Source organism: Dermochelys coriacea, chromosome 22, assembly GCF_009764565.3.
Source record: "Dermochelys coriacea isolate rDerCor1 chromosome 22, rDerCor1.pri.v4, whole genome shotgun sequence".
Taxonomy (NCBI): domain Eukaryota; kingdom Metazoa; phylum Chordata; order Testudines; family Dermochelyidae; genus Dermochelys; species Dermochelys coriacea.
The window spans coordinates 690,751-707,351 of record NC_050089.1 but is presented as its reverse complement, the minus strand read 5'-3'; the positions used below and the strand labels follow the sequence as shown (position 1 = coordinate 707,351).

General features: G+C 48.8%; 1 protein-coding gene across 7 annotated transcripts in view; it reads left to right on the top strand.

The window, feature by feature from the left end:
• Positions 1-16,601, top strand: part of PKNOX2 (PBX/knotted 1 homeobox 2) — a 715,219-nt gene that overhangs the window by 417,113 nt on the left and 281,505 nt on the right. The gene's annotated exons all lie outside the window — the stretch shown is intronic.

Below are 16,601 nucleotides of genomic sequence, written 5' to 3'. Positions count from 1 at the left end.
ATGATTAGGGGGCTGGAACACATGACTTATGAGGAGAGGCAGAGGGAACTGGGCTTATTTAATCTGTATAAGAGCAGAGTGAGGAGGGATTTGATAGCAGCCTTCTACTACCTGAAGGGGGTACCAAAGAGGATGGAGCTAGGTTGTTCTCAGTGGGGGCAGATGACAGAACAAGGAGCAATGGTCTCAAGTTGCAGTGTGGGAGGTCTAGGTTGGATATTAGGAAAAACTATTTCACTAGGAGGGTGGTGAAGTACTGGAATGGGTTACCTAGGGAGGTGGTGGAATCTCCATCCTAAGAGGTTTTTAAGGCCCAGCTTGACAAAGCCCTGGCTGAGATGATTTAGTTGGGGTTGGTCCTGCTTTGAGCAGGCGGTTGGACTAGATGACCTCCTGAGGTCTCTTCCCATCCTAATCTTCTATGATTCTATGAAATCAAGGATCCAAAATATATATATTTCAACTTCTTTTTCTGGTAAAAAGTATGTTGTCTGTCTTTAGGGAAGAACTAGAAAAATCCCAAGGCAGATCAAGGAAATTCTGAAAAAGGGTGGATATTGAAGAGAAGAAGGGAGACATATTTTTGCAGTCTGGGTTATGTGGGTTTGGATCATCTAAGGAGAAGTCAGAGCAATAGAAGATTACCTTGGAATGTTGCAGTGCCAGGCTTATATGAACACTTTCCCATTGCTTTCTGATTCCAATACTCTGTATTGGACCTAATTCTGCTGGATATAAATGAATTAGTCACTGAACAAAAATTAGTGGTTGCCTAGCTGCAAGCAGAACACAGACCCACTCAGTACTAAATACTTGGTGATTTAAAAGATCTAGTTTTCAAAAGCTAAAGGTAAGTGTGAGCAAAATTGACAAGGCGAAAAAAAAGTAAAGAGAAAAAAATGGCACTAGAATTGGAAATTGTTTAAGAACACATGACTAGATTCCCTAAAAGCTACAATTTCAAAATCTCTGAAGAAGGCTGCATGAGTTTTAAAAAAATAAAAATCAAAGTCCTAGTTTAGAGGGGAAATGAAGCAGCAATAACAAAGTAAAAGTCATTCTATGAACAAATGGAAAAAAGATGAAGATGACAACACAGTATATATTGAAAGTTAAGAAATGCCAACAATTGATAAGAGAAATTAAAGGTGCCAATGAAAAATCCATAGGTAGTAGAGTTGTGGAAAATAAGAGTTTTATACAAATATTGCAGGAAAGAAAACTGAAACAGCATCTATAAAAGTTAGATATGTGGACCAGAGAGCTTTGTCGCAGCTAGTTGAGGAGATCTCTGAACTGTTAAGTTTTAATAAATTTTAGAATGCTGGGGAAATTCCAGGAGAGAGGAAGAAAATATATGTATCAGTATTTAAAAACAATAAAGGTAATGAATAGACTAGTACACCTGACATGGATTCTGGACCAAATAATGGCATGACTGAAATGGGAATCAACCAATAAGGAACTAATAGATGATAAAATAATTAATGCCAATCAAAATGTTTTCAAGGAAAATAAGACTTGTCAAGCAAACCTGATATTCTTTAATGAGATCACAAGTCTGGTTGATATAGGTAACTTGTGTTGACTTAATGTAACTAGACTTCTGTTAAGCACTTGCCTTATTACCACATGACATTCTTATTAAAAATTTTATTACAAAATCAATATAGCACATATTAGATTGATTAAACACTAGCTAACTGGTGGATCTCAAAGTAATTGTTCATGAGGAATCATTGTCCAATGAGAGTTTCTAGTGGAATCTCACAAAGATACATTATCAGCCCACTGATATTAAAATATTAGCAATGATATAAAGAAAAAATAAAAGCATTGCTAATAAAGTTTGTAGACGATACAAACAGTAATGAATAATGTTCAGGGCAGGTCCATTCCTCAGTGATCTTGATCACTTGGTAGGATGGGCTCATTCGAACAACATGCATTTTACTACAGCTACATGCTAGGTGTATATCTGAGAAACAAAGATGTGAAACACACTTATAGGCTGGGGAAACTGTATTTTGGAAAGCAGTGACTCTGAAAAGGGCACAGAAGTCATGATGGATAATCAAGTGAACACAAGTTCCCAATTTGAAGTGGTAGACAAAAGAGCCCAGCAATCCTTGTGTGTGTGTGTGTAAGCAATGAGTAGGAGTAATAAAGTACATGATATTGATGCATATGATACTGGCCCAAGTATGCTGGAATTTTGTGTCCTGTGTGGGTGAGGTTCTGTGGCCTTCAATGTGCAGGAGGTCAGACTAGATGATCACAATGGTCCCTTCTAACCTTAAAGTTTGTGAGGTCCTATGTTCACACTTCAAAAAGAATGGTGACAAAATTGAAATGATTCAAGAGAAGATTTAGGGCTTGTTTACACAGTGGTTTAGTGGATATTGGAGGGCTGTAAAATGTTAGTCCACACTAGTGTGTCATGCACTAACTAGCCCACGCAGACTCTGCTGACATGCACTAAAAGTACTTCATTGAGTGCTTGCTCATGTCAATCCATTCTAGGTGTGTGTGCACCCACGTGCGCAGTTGTCGGTGACTTTTGCCTAAGCGGTATCCGTAGGGCTGACTGTGGCGCCCTCTGGAGAGCCGCGCTCACGGTGCAATGTATCAGGAGCTGCCAGCCCTGTGCCCTCTCAGTTCCTTGTTACTGCCCGAGGTGGTTAATCGGAGTGCTTCTCTGCCTTGCTTCGCAAGTGGCTAGTGGTTTTTCTTGCCTCATTAAGAGCCATTCGGCCTTAGAGCTTTTTAAATAGTTGTAATTGTTCTAAATAGTTTAGTTATAGTTGTAGATAGTGAGTAGTTAGCGTCCCAGTGGGACTTTGGCCCTGGCGGGGCGTGCCTCCATCCCCTGGGTTCAAGCCCTGTATGGACTGTAACAGGCCCATGCCTATTAGTGACCCCCATGGCAGCTGTCTCAAGTGCTTGGGCAAATTTCACATCCAGGAGAAATGCCACATTTGTAAGAACTTTCGGCCACGAACTCAGAAGGAGCGGGATATCTGTCTCTGAACTCTCCTAATGGAGTCAGCCCTTCGTCCAGCATCCGAGCTCTCCCACCAAGGATCAGCAAGTACCTCGGCATTGGTGTGTGGTGCACCCCCGGCACCGGGCTCCACCCAGCACCAATCAACATCTCTGGTGCTTAAGAAGAAGGCGCAGAAGCACAGCTCCCTGACACCAGACAAAAAGTCCCAAGGCTGTTTGGGCAAGGGACCTAGTTCAGCCCACCTGGCCACTCTGGAGTTGCAAGTGCGCGCCTCTCTAGATGGGGCTCTGAGCCCCTTGAAAGGTCTGTCATCGACTCAGGCAGGGGCAGCGAGTTATATGGGCCGTGGTGCCTGGGCTCCAGCAATATTCAGGGCCCGGGGGCCCGACTCCAGCAATGTCTGGGGACGGGTCTCTCTCCTGGCCCCACCTGCCACCCCCGTGTGCCTCCCCTGAGTGCCCCCCGACCCCTACTTGCTGCCCCCACGTGCCTTCCCCAGGCCCCGGAGCATCCCTGCCTCAAGCCAGTGGCTGCCCCCTGCAGCTCCGTGCTGTACTCCACTCTGCTGACTCCCGGCATCAACTGCCTCTCACCAACTAGTGCCAGGGCAGGCTGCCCCTGCCCCTGCCCTTCCGTCTCGAACCCTTCTCTTTTCTGGCGAGACCCTCCACCAGCACAGCCCCCCCACACCCCACAGTCACCGCTCCTGCTCCATGATGGGCAAGGGGTAGCCCCACCCCCAGTGAGGCTACAGTGAGGGGCAGCAGCAGGGGAGACAGCACACATCTGATGGCAACCCCCACCAGCACCCACCACAGGAGAGGTGAGGGGGCTTCCTGGACCTGAGAGGGGCCCATGGAGCCACGGAGCCCGTGCAGTGACAGTGGTGCGAGGTGAGTGTGCTGCCGGGGGAGAGGGGGACCCCTCCTCTGGAGCTCAGTGGGGAGAAGGCTGGTGGGAGTCCTCCTTTCTGGACCCAGCCCCATTAGCAGCATACCTGCACCCCAAACTCCTCATCCCCAGCCCTGCCCCACCCCAGAGCCCACACCCCCAGCCAGAGCCCTCACCCACTTCACCCCAACCCTCTGCCCTAGTCCTGAGCCCCTCCCACACCCCAAACCCCTCATCCCCAGCCCCAAGCCAGAGCCCTCATCCCCCCGCACCCTAACCCTCTGCCCTAGCCTTGAGCCCCTCCCACACCCCAAACCCTTCATCACTACCCCCACCCCAGAGCCCTCACATTTTTACATTATTTTAAATATATATATATATTGGCTTACAGTGCAGGTGTGAGGGATCGGGACTTGGACCTGTTCTGGGCATCACCAAAAATTATACAAACCTGCTGCCCCTGGACTCAGGGGAGTGGTATGTGATCCAAGCCCCTGCCAGCACCAGCACCTGCCCAGGCCTCCCCGGCACAGAGAGAGCAAAGGCCTCCACCAGTGCTGTCAACATAGCAGGAGCAGCAGGATGCGGCAAAGGCTCCCCAAGAGGGCAAGCCAGATGCCATGACTCCTCGGGGTTAATGGAGTGTCGACAATCTTCTGAGACGAGACCGTGCTCCCCACCTCAGCACCGCAAATCCCTGGAGTCACAGCCCAGAACCTCTGGGGCTCACCCACAGTCTGCAATCGCGGTCACTGCCATCCAGGCACGGTTTGCCTAAAGATAGATGTCAGTCTCCATATTACTGGCACCACATGTCCTCCTATCGGTCGGCCTCTTATTCATAGATACCAAGGTCAGAAGGGACCATTCCGATCATCTAGTCTGACCTCCTGCACAACACAGGCCACAGAATCTCACCCACCCACTCCTACAAAAAACCTCACCTATGTCTGAGCTATTGAAGTCCTTAAATCATGGTTTAAAGACTTCAGGGAGCAGAGAAGCCTCCCTCAAGTCACCCATGCCCCATGCTACAGAGGAAGGCGAAAAACCTCCAGGGCCTCTCCAATCTGCCCTGGAGGAAAATTCCTTCCCGACCCCAAATATGGCGATCAGCTAAACCCTGAGCATATGGGCAAGATTCACCAGCCAGATACCCAGGAAAGAATTTTCTGTAGTAACTTAGATCCCATCCATCTAATATCCCATCTCAGGGGATTAGTCCTATTTACCCTGAATATTTAAAGATCAATTACTTACCAAAATCCCATTATCCCATCATATCATCTCCTCCATAAACTTATCAAGTAGAATCTTAAAACCAGATAGATCTTTTGCCCCCACTTATTGAAGATCCCCATCACCTCCCACGTGGAAACGCTCCCCATCCAGGCTCCATTGTCCCAGGCACTGCTACCAATCGCCCCAGTACCGACGCCACTTATCCCTCTCCGGACACCGGTCTCTAACGCAACTGTTAGCAGGCACTCTCAGGAATCAACGGCTCCTTCATGGTCACCGGAAAGGGACTCCTCCAGTACGGCGGGCCGGGTTAGCCCCTCGCCCAGGTCTCACCAGTGTGACTGTGGCTCCAAGACCCCATCAACTTCGGCACAGAAATGGCATCAAGGCCAGTGGCCTTAGTGGGGTACATGGGAAATGCCAGTCATGGCAATGCCCCTTTCCCAATGCTCTTTGGCTGCCACCTCAGAGCAACAACAGGCAGCAATAGTATCATTGGTAACATCGGGCTCAGTGCATGCAGATCACTCAGAGGTCAGGCTAGAGGAAGTGATACTCATCCCTAAACTTCCCTCCCCAGTGGTGGATGAAGCCCTGGAACCCCCTCCGGTAATTCAGTCATCCTCGTCATGCCCAGACGAGGCGTTTGCAGGTCCATCAAGGGCCAGTCCACCAGATGACTTCAAGGAGCATCAGGCTCTGCTCAAAAGGGTGGCAGAAAATCTGGGCTTGGAAGTGGAGAAAATGGCTGATCAGACAGACTCGTTGTTGAGTGTTCTTCCAACCTCTCCCTCTGCCCACATCACTCTGCCAGTCCACCAATGGGTCTTAAAGATCACCAAGGCCCTATGGCAGACCACCTCTTCCATCCCTCCCACTTCCAAGAGGGCTGAGAGAAAGTACTTTGTCCCAGGAAAAAGGTTTGAGTATCTGTATACTCACCCACCTCTGGGCTTGTTGGTCGTCTCTGTGGCCAACAAAAAAGACAAGCAAATTCACTCCTCTACTTCCAAGAATAAAGAGGTCAAAAGACTGGATCTCCTTTGGAGAAAGATCTATTCAACTTCCAGCCTGCAATTCCAGGTGGCAAACCACCAGGCCATCCTTGGCAGGTACAATTTCAACTTGTGGGATACCCTCCACAAGTTCCAGGAGTCCCTCCCTCAGGGGGTTGGCCCAGGAGTTCGGCACCCTGGTGGAGGATGCCACTGTGGAGGCCAGGTGCTCCCTGTAAATGGCCTGGGACATGGCAGATGCTGCGGCTCAGGCAGTCACGTCCGTGGCGGTCATGAGGCATAGCTCTTGGCTCCAGACAGCGGGCCTCTCACAGGGGATGCAAACTTCAATTCAAGACCTCCCTTTTGATGGGGTGGGTCTTTTCTCCAAGCAGACGGATACTAGACTGCATGGGGTAAAGGATACCAAGGCCACCCTTCACTCATTGGGCATACATGTTGTGGCGTTGCACCCCATAATGCTTTATAGAAATATGCTTATGAATGTACATATGACATAACTGGAATATGTTTTATGCTAGATATTCCACGTAACATATCTGCAAAGGTTATGATCTACGGAATATATTCATCCTATTTGTATGCATGTATCATTTTTATATCTGAAGTTATGAGCGTTGGTTGTATGCTTGTATTTAACGTGTTTGCTGTAGGAAGCACATAAGACAGGTTTGGTCAACATAGTGTGAAGGGGTTATTGAAGTAATTGGGAGTACTTAACTAACAATGGACTTTGGGAGACTCCAATCCATATCTGAGCTTTCCTGGGAATGTTCAAACTAACATGTAAACAATGGCGTCGGCCTGCAAAAAGCTGAATTATTCATAGACATGTGACTTTCCCGGGTGGCTAGAGACCCCATCTTCTGGCTATGATGTTGAACAAGAGAGAAAATATAAAAGGCCCTGAAAACCCCTCCATTTTGTCTTCAGCTGCCTCAGAAGATAGCCTCTCCACCCCAAAGAGAAGCCTGAAAGAAACTGGAACAAAGTACAGTAACTACGGGGGTGCGAGTGATTGCTGGACCCAGACAAGGAGAAAGTCTAGTCTGTAAAAGAAGCTTATTGGAATATCTCTGAGGGTGAGATTTACCTGTATTTAGTTTCCTACTGTATTAGGCTTAGACTTTTTTAGGCGTGTTTTATTTTATTTTGCTTGGTAACTTACTTTGTTCTGTCTGTTATTATTTGGAACCACTTAAATCCTATTTTTATATTAATATAATCACTTTTTACTTATTAATTAACCCAGAGAAAGTAAGTAATTCCTGGGGGAGCAAACTGCTGTGCATATCTCTCTATCAGTGTTATAGAGGGCAAACAATTTATGAGTTTATCTTGTATAAGCTTTATACAGAGTAAAACAGATTTATTTGGGGTTTGGACCTCATTGGGAACTGGGTATCTGGGTGTTGGAGACAGGAGCACTTCTTAAGCTGTTTTCAGTTAAGCCTGCAACTTTTGGGAGACGTGGTTCAGACCTGGATCTGTGTTTGTAGCTGGCTAGTGTGTCTGGCTCAACAAGGCAAGATACTGAAGTCCCAAGTTGCCAAGGAAAATGGGCTCAGGGGTAGTCTCAGTACATCAGCTGGCAATCCCAAGTGGGTCTCTGTGACCCAACCCATCACAGTGGTGTAGCTGAGCAGGACCTGTGCACACCTGATTGCTTTGAAACACTGGTAGTGACTTTAAGTGAGTTTTGAGTGTGGTGACTGGAGAACAGACAAAGTGGTTACTGGTTTGTTATTTTCTGTTTGTTTATTTCGGGTGAGGGAAATAAGCACAAGAAAGCAGGAAAATGACTACCAGTGAGGCAGCTACAAAACCAGAGCTGGGCAGACTAGAAGCAGAAGAGAAGGCAAAGAACTGTGAGTTTCAACTGAGGCTCAAAGAAGCAGAGGCAGCTGACTGCACACAGAAGGGCTACGGAAGCAGAGGCAACCAGGGAGGAGACTGCAGCAGCCAGGGAGGAAGCTGCTCACAAGAGCGCCATGGAAACCCAGAGGCTAGCCCTGGAGTTAAAAGACAGTGAAGTACAGGCCCAGATTGAGGCCCAGAAGGATGAACTGACTGTTATGGAGTGAAAGAGTGTGCAACCCTCCAACAGCTGGCTCCACTTTCCCAAAAATCCACCAATGGGAGTGACTATGTCCGCAGTATAATGAATCCAGTGATATTGCCGAATATTTCATCACCTTTGAGAGACTGGGCACATGCAATTCCTGATGATCAAAAAATGACTATGTTGATGGCAAAATTGACTAGAAGAGCTCTGGACATATTCAATAAGATGTCTATTGATGATGCTTCAAACTATGGTAAATTTAAGGAACTGGTTTTAAAACAGTGTCAGATTACACTTGAAACCTACAGGGTTAAACTCAGGACTCATAAAAGGGGATCTGGATTGAGTAATGTGTCTTATGTAAATGAAATGAGAGATTTATTAGATAAGTGGGTGAGGGGAAAAGGCATTACAAGCTTTGAAGGAATATGTGATTTGGTTACTCAGGAACAATTCCTGAATTTGTGCAGTGATAGTGTAAAGCAGTATTTGTGCAACAAAAAGGTGAATGAAGTGGGTAAATTAGCTGGGTTTGCAGACTCTTACAAGTAGTCACAAGCTGCAATTAAACATAAACCACTGGCAGAGGGGTACAGGGTTGGGGGAAAGCAAAATCACTGTTTTACCCCTGGGAAAGAGGAGGCTGGGCGTTCACCTCCCCATTCCCGTTACTCGTCGCAAATCTTTTGTACAAGCAGAGGAGCCCAACTGCTAGAAGCACATTGGCCCACCCAGCCCTGTGCTGCCAGCGTGCCCCTTCCACACTGCCCCCCTGCCCAGTGCCCTGCCCTTATGCCCAGCACCCCTCACCCAGAGACCTCCCCTACAGATCCCTATGCCCAATGCCCCCAGACTCCCTATGCCCAGCACCCCCTGCCCAGAGACCCATCCTGCTGACCTCTCACCACAACTGCACAGCACCCTGCACACCATATCCCCTGCCCAGCTCCTCCACCCACAGATCCCCTACTGTCCAGCACCTCCTTCACAATCCCACCATCACAGCTGTATGGCACTCCATATTCCTGAGGGAATTCTGCATCAAATTCTGTGCATAATATTTTAAAATTCTGCCTTTTTTTTTTTTACAATAAATAAATGCTGAAGCTCCACCTTGGCAGTGGGGAGCACAGGCCACTGGCTACATGGAGGTGGGAGAATACCCTGCAGCCTCCCCCGCCCCCCTGGGACAGGGACTTGGCAGTGAAGCTGAACCTGACCCTGACGCAGCACAAGGGCCATACCTGCCACAGAAACACCCCGGGGCCCTGCTCCTTTTGCGCCAGGCAACTTCTTAAGCTGTTTTCAGTTAAGTCTGAAGATTTTGGGGGGCATGTTTCAGATCTGGGTCTGTGTTTGTAGCAGGCTAGCCTGTCTGGCTCAACAAGGCAGGGTAAAGTCCCAAGGTGCTACAGAAAACAGGCTCAGAGGTAGTCCCAGCACATCAGATGGCAGTCCCAAGGGGGTTTCTGTGACCCAACACGTCACACATATGCATGCAGTCTGCTCAGAAACCCATTCAGCTGCCCCACTGCCAAGATCTTGGCAGCCTTTCCAATGCAAGGAGAAGGGACACTAGCTTCAGAAGATGCTGCCCTTCTTCATCCTGCTCGCCTGATGTGGGCCTGCTCATTTTGAGGGTGCGCTTGAGAGCAACTCCCCAGTCAGTTCCCCAGATCCTTCCTGCCCTTTCCTGGACCATCTCCACATCCTTTCCTTCGGCTTGGTTAAGGGTAACCTCAGACCACTGAGTCCTGGATATAATATCTCGGGGCTATACCCTGCAATTTATGGCTGCCCTTCCTCCCCAACCCTCTTCAGGGACCCTTCTCATGAGCAACTCCTCATTCAGGATGTAAAAAAGCTCCTGCACCTGCGGGCAGTGGAGGAGGTTTCTCAGAACATGCAAGGAAGATAATTCTACTCCCATTATTTCCTAATCCCAAAGGCTGAGCGAGGCCTTAGACGCATCCTGGATCTGCGTCGCCTCAACAAGTCTCTCAAGAAGTTGAAGTTCTGCATGGTCTCCCTGGCCTCCATTATTACCTCCCTGGACCCGGGAGACTTGTATGCCGCTCTTGACTTGAAGGATACTTATTTTCATGTCTCCATATTCCCAGGTCACAGGCGTTTCCTCTGTTTCATAGTGGGAGAACACCATTTCCAGTTTACGACACTACCTTTTGGCCTCTTGTTGGCCCAAAGGTGTTCACCAAGTGCATGGCACCAGTCGCCGTCTAGCTCAGGCATGGCAGGGTCCACATGTTTCCATACCTTGATGACTGGCTCATCAAGGGCAGGTCTCCAGACCAGGTGCGCAGAAGCTTCTACCTGGTGTGTTCCATATGCCAAGACCTGGGCCTGTTAATAAACTTGGAAGAGTCCACATTATCGCTAGTCCAATGCATAGAGTTCATCGGAGCCATTCTAGACTCCACACGAGCCAGAGCTTTCCTTCCAGAAGCGCGTTTTCGGGCCATGTCGGACCTGATCACCCATCTGTGGAACCACCCGCTCACTATAGCGCACACCTGCTTTTGCCTGGTGGGTCACATGGCCACATGCACCTATGTCGTCAGCCACACTCAGCTCCACCTACAACCCCTTCAAGCATGGCTGGCGGTGGTCTACATCCACATCAGGCACGCCCTGAATCGGGTGATCAGGGTGCCGAAGCATGTCCTTTCATCCCTGAATTGATGGCTAAATTCCTAGCCGGTGCTGCAGGGAGTTCCTTTTGCCACCCTGTCCCCATCACTAACTCTGGTCTCTGACGCCTCAGACTTAGGATGGGGAGCCCACCTGGTCAAGCGCAGCACCCAGGGTCATTGGCTGCAGGACGTCCTAGCCCTCCATATCAATGTCATGGAGCTCAGAGCAATTCGCCTGGCCTGCCAGTGTTCTTACCCCACCCAAGGAGCAAGGTAATGCAGGTCCTGACAGACAATACCACCACAATGTATCATATCAAGAGGCAGGGAAGGGCCAGGTCTTCGGCCCTTTGTCAGGAGGCCCTCCGCCTCTTGGACTTCTGTGTGTGGCATGCCATTCATCTGGTGGTTGTCCACCTACCTGGCACCAAGAATGTCTTGGCAGATCGCCTCAGCAGAGCCTTCTTGTCTTGCCACGAGTGGTCACTCCATCCAGAGGTAGTCAGCCTAATCTTCCACAGGTGGGGCACTCCTCAGGTGGACCTGTTCACATCCAGGCAGAACAGAAAATACCACGTTATGTTCCCTGCAGGGAAGGGACAAGGGATCCCTGTCGTACGCTTTCCTGATCCCGTGGTCGGGGTGCTGATGTACACCTTCCCCACTGGTGCTACTATTCACAAGGTCCCGATAAAGGTGAATCAAGACATAGCGATCATCATCCTCATAGCCCCAGCATGGCCTCACCAGCACTGGTTTGGCATGCTACTCAGGCTCTCGGCAGCTTCCTCTTTGACTGGATCTGCTGTCCCAGAACCACAGCAGGCTGCTACACCTGAACCTGGTGACGCTAATCCTGACAGCTTGGCTACTGTCGAGCAGGTGTGCTCTGCTGGTATCCAACAGGTTTTGTTGGGCAGCAGGAAGTCTTCCACCAGAGTGACCTACCTGGCAAAGTGGAAGCGGTTCACATGCTGGGCCTCGGATCGGCAAATTTGAGCTGAGGAGGCCCCGCTTCAGGATGTCCTTGGCTATTTGCTACACCTCAAACTCCAGAGCTTGTTGCCCTCTTCGGTAAAAGTTCACCTGGCAGCCACTTTGGTGCTCCACTCTCCATTTCAAGGCAGGTTGTTCTTCGCCCATCCTATGATGGCGTGGTTCTTAAAAGGTCTGAAGTGCTTCTACCCGCACGTCCGGGACCCAATCCCCCCGTGGGACCTGAATCTTGTGTTGGCACAGCTGTTGGGGCTGATCGCAAGTTATCTTGGGCTGTTGTTACAGAATGATTTGGGGGAGCTAGTAGTGAACTGGCGTTGACCGGCTGAGCTGGCTTGCAACCACTTAACTGGGTAAACAAATGAAGAGATAAGCGAGGACCAAGACTGAAGTGTGAGAATAGGAAGCAAGAGTGTTTCCAGACAGAACCTGCTTGTGGGTATGTGACAGGGTTGGGACTCACCATCACAGCGCCTGCTGCTGTTCACTCTGGGAATTAGCTCAGTTCATTCCAAGCATCCTCTGCTGGTGGTGTCCCGTCTGCCTCTCACCCTAGATTGGCTTCTCAACCCACGTTGCTCCCAGCTTGCGGCGTCCTCTTCAGGACACTGCCCTCCAGCAGTGCCCACTGCTCCAGTCTCACCCCCTTCCAGGGGTTTGGTGTTATTAGCAGTCCTTCTCTTCACCCCAGCCACAATGGCCAACCACACCCCAAAGTCTAACCCCTTTTGGCAGGGATCTGGTGCAGTCTGTGATGGCCACTCCCAATGGCCAGGTGGAAGTGCAAAGGGGAAAGGGGGGGACCCAGGCCCACCCTCTACTCTGGGTCTCGACCCAGGGACCCTTTGGCAGCAGCCTTTCTGCCTACTCTCCTTCTATCCCTTCATCCGTCTCTCTCCCTGGGCCATTTCCCCTTCAGCCCCTTTTTCTCAGGGCCTGCAGCCTGGCAGGTACCGGACGGGAGTTCCCTTCTGCTCCCCCAAGCCTGTCCTGTCCTGTCCTGTCCTGTCCCTGGTACTAGTCTCCTCACACAGGAGACAGACCTTCACCCTCTGAAGACCTGGGAGAGACTGCCTACTCCCTTCCTGGGCAGCCTTTATATAGGGCCTAGCCTAGCCCTGATTCGCTGGTTGTAATACTGTCCCTGACTGGCTCTTTAACAGGCCCTCCCTGATTGGCTGCTGCCTGGCACAGCCGCTCTGGCCTGTTGTAGCTCAATCTGGCATGGGGGTGGGGCACCGAGCATGCTCCCCCCTTAGAAGGAGATTATGATAAAAGCAGCTATGTGAACTGCCTTAGATGAACAGTCTCACATATGGACCCTGGCCTTGTGGGTGCCCAGCAATTCCCCATGCTGGAGCAGCGCCTGCTATGAGCCCTTAAGCACAAGGCAAGAGGGTCCGGGACTGTCTGTAGCAGAAAGGGCATAAGCGTTGATTCTTGCTTGGCTGCTGGAAAGCACGTATTTAGTAATGCGTGAAGGCTGGGAGGCTTATTATACTTTGGCAATAAAACCGGTTATACTTATGCACTTGGCATGGCTTCACTGAGCGTATCCAAGCGCCCCCCTCCCCGCCCCAGACCGACACCAGCTTATGGGTCCTCCATTCAAGCCTTGCATTCATGTTCCCTCCTGCTTCTCTTTTGGAAGATTGCTTTCTTGGTCACTATAACTTCGGCCTTCAGGATGTCGGAGATCAGGGCGCTCACCTCAGAGCTGCCATATACAGACACGGACAAGGTCCAGTTACATCTGCACCCAGCCTTTCTGCCAAAAGTCGTCTTCCAGTTTCATATGGGTCAAGCTATATACTTACCGGTCTTCTGTCCGAAACTTCATGCCACGGATGAGGAATGCAGGCTGCATACCCTGGACGTCAGACGGGCACTGGCCTTCTACATAGATAGGATGAGGCCATTCCATAAGTCAGCACAGCTGTTCATTGCTATTGCAGACAGGACGAATGGTTGCCCTATGTCTGCCCAGAGAATTTTGTCTTGGATAATGGCCTACATCCATTACTGTTATGAACTGGCAAAGGTACCCCTGCTGGCAATTGCAATGGCCCACTTTACTAGGGTACAGGCGTCATCAGCCGCCTTCCTGGCACAGGTGCCGATCCAAGAGATCTGTCGGGCTGCTACCTGGTCCTCAGTCCACACTTTCGCATCTCATTATGTGCTCATCCAGTAAGCGTGGAATGATGCTGCCTTTGGCAGAGCAGTACTGCAAGCTGCTTGACTGTGAGCTCTGAGCCTGCCTCCAAGGGCACTGCTTGTGAGTCACCTAGAATGGAATCGACATGAGCAAGTACTCGAAGAAAAAATGGTTACCTATCTTTCGTAACTGCTGTTCTTCGAGATGTGTTGTTCCTGCCCATTCCATTACCTGTCCTCCTGCCACTCTGTCAGAGTTGTGGGCGTAGGGCCAACGGCATGGAGAGGCTAAGCCCAGGAGAAATGAAGCAAGCACCACTTGCAGCAGACTTTATCAGTCCTGACTGCGGCGGTGTTAACAGGCCACTTCATCTTGAATGGTCTCTTAGAATATGTGTTAACTATGTATGCTAAACAATCTGTTCCACCTTTTATTTAGCTGTGACACTCTGAGTACCTTTCATGAACCTCAAGGAGAGCTCTGTGTAGCTTGAAAGCTTGTCTCTTTCCCCAACAGAAGTTGGCCCAATAAAAGATATTACCTCACCCACCTTATTTCTTTAATCGGTCATTTCATTCTCTTCAGAACCTGGCTCTAAAGATGGACAGAGCAGCAAACTATTGATTTCCATCCATCCTACTTAGGTTATCAGACTCCTTCCTAAGTTGCTAGTGTATGGAAATGCCTGTGTTTGTGTGTCAATTTTTCCCTTGACAGCTAGCTTTTGGGAAACCAGGGTTTATATTTATAAAAAGGACTTTCTTTAGGGTGTGCTTATACACAGTGCTGCTTACAATTAAATGCAGTGTGCTGAATTTGCCCCCAAGAGCTTTGTAGATCTGTAACTTCACTGGCCAACCATCTCATCTTTCCTGGAATGAAATGCAGCAATTGTCTTTTTTAGGGGTATGGAACAGCTTGTGTATGAGAAGAGCTTAATAAGACTGGGACTTTTCAGCTTGGAAAAGAGACAACTAAGGGGGGATATGATAGAGGTCTATATAATCGTGACTGGTGTGGAAAAAGTAAATAAGGAAGCATTATTTACTCCTCATAACATAAGAACTAGGAGTCACCAAATGAAATTAATAGGCAGTAGGTTTAAAACAAACAAAAGGAAGTATTTTTTCACACAATGAACAGTCAGCCTGTGGAACTCTGCCAGAGGATGTTATGAAGGCCAAGAGTATAATGAGGTTCAAAAAAGAACTAGATAAATTCATATAGAGGATAGGTCCATCAATAGCTATTAGCCAGGATGGGCAGGGATGGTGTCCCTAGCCTGTTTGCCAGAAGCTGGGAATGGGTGACAGCGGATGGATGTCTGGATGATTCCCTGTTCTGTTCACTCCCTTTGGGGCACCTGGCATTGGCCACTGTCGGAAGACAGGATACTGGGCTAGATGGACCTTTGGTCTGACCCAGTCTGACCATTCTTATATCCCTCTCGGCTGATGCCTGTTTGGAAACTGAAATGGCCATCTTTATGTATTCAAAATTACATAGCTCTTGCCCCCTCCTCTCTACTTGCACCCTGAATAGAAATGTGGTGAAACAGAGAGAAGTCTCTCTCTCATGCTGACCCTTGATATTAACAGTAAGTACAGGGGACCATTTGCTGCAGAAACACAGAGATTATTGTCAAATTGCACTGGATCTGGAGCAATGCAAAATTTTGTGGTCTGCCATAATTTCTCAGGAATTCACCTCCATTTGTATAAAGAAATTGAAGTGCAATGAGTAAAAGGAAGAGACATTCAACAGAGGGAGGAAAATCAAATGAAGGCAAAGGTTGCCCCCAAAAAACATGTTCAGGGGGAGAGAGGGATTGGAGCAGTTGGTTGGGAAGGGGTAAGGAATTCACACTGCTCTAGAATATTTGTATGGAAGTTAAAGTATATTTCTCTGATTCAGTTGGTACCAGCTGCTGAATTGGACTGTTGTTAATTTTGTGTGACCTTTGGATGAGATTTGAGAGCTGCAGCATTTCCTCTCCTTCAGCAGGGTTAAGGGTTACTTGTAGGTAGCCAGGTGATGACAACAGGAATTGGTGGGAATTATATTTGGAAAAATAAAAATCTCCAGGACGTTGTTAGAAATTCTAGTAAGAAATGGCTTGTTCCACATTTCAATCCAGATGCTAATTCCTTGGGGTTTGTACTGTTAAATGTACTGACTTTGCAGCTACTTGTTCCCAAAATACTAGTCTGGAAATTCAGTGGTTTGTCTGAATCCTGGTTTCTGATGGAGAGAGAGGCAAATGGGTGGTACAGGGGGGCGGGACCAGATCTGTACACTTTTCCTAATGAAAAGAATGTCTTTGTGTTTTACTACAGGGTGAGGACTATCAGGAAATTCCCTGCCTGGTACCAGAGGCCTTGTTGCCAGCCCCTCTGTATTTGAGTCTGTGATTGTCCTTGGAGCTTTAATGACAAAGGGGGGTGAACTGTGGCTTTGCCATGAGCTGACAGCGAGGGCCAGTGTGTGGTCATGCTGCCCCTGGAGCAAACCAAGGGGCAGATTGTGGCTCCGAGGCACAGTCTCCTCTCTGGATGAGTTCCCACTTACTCTGAAG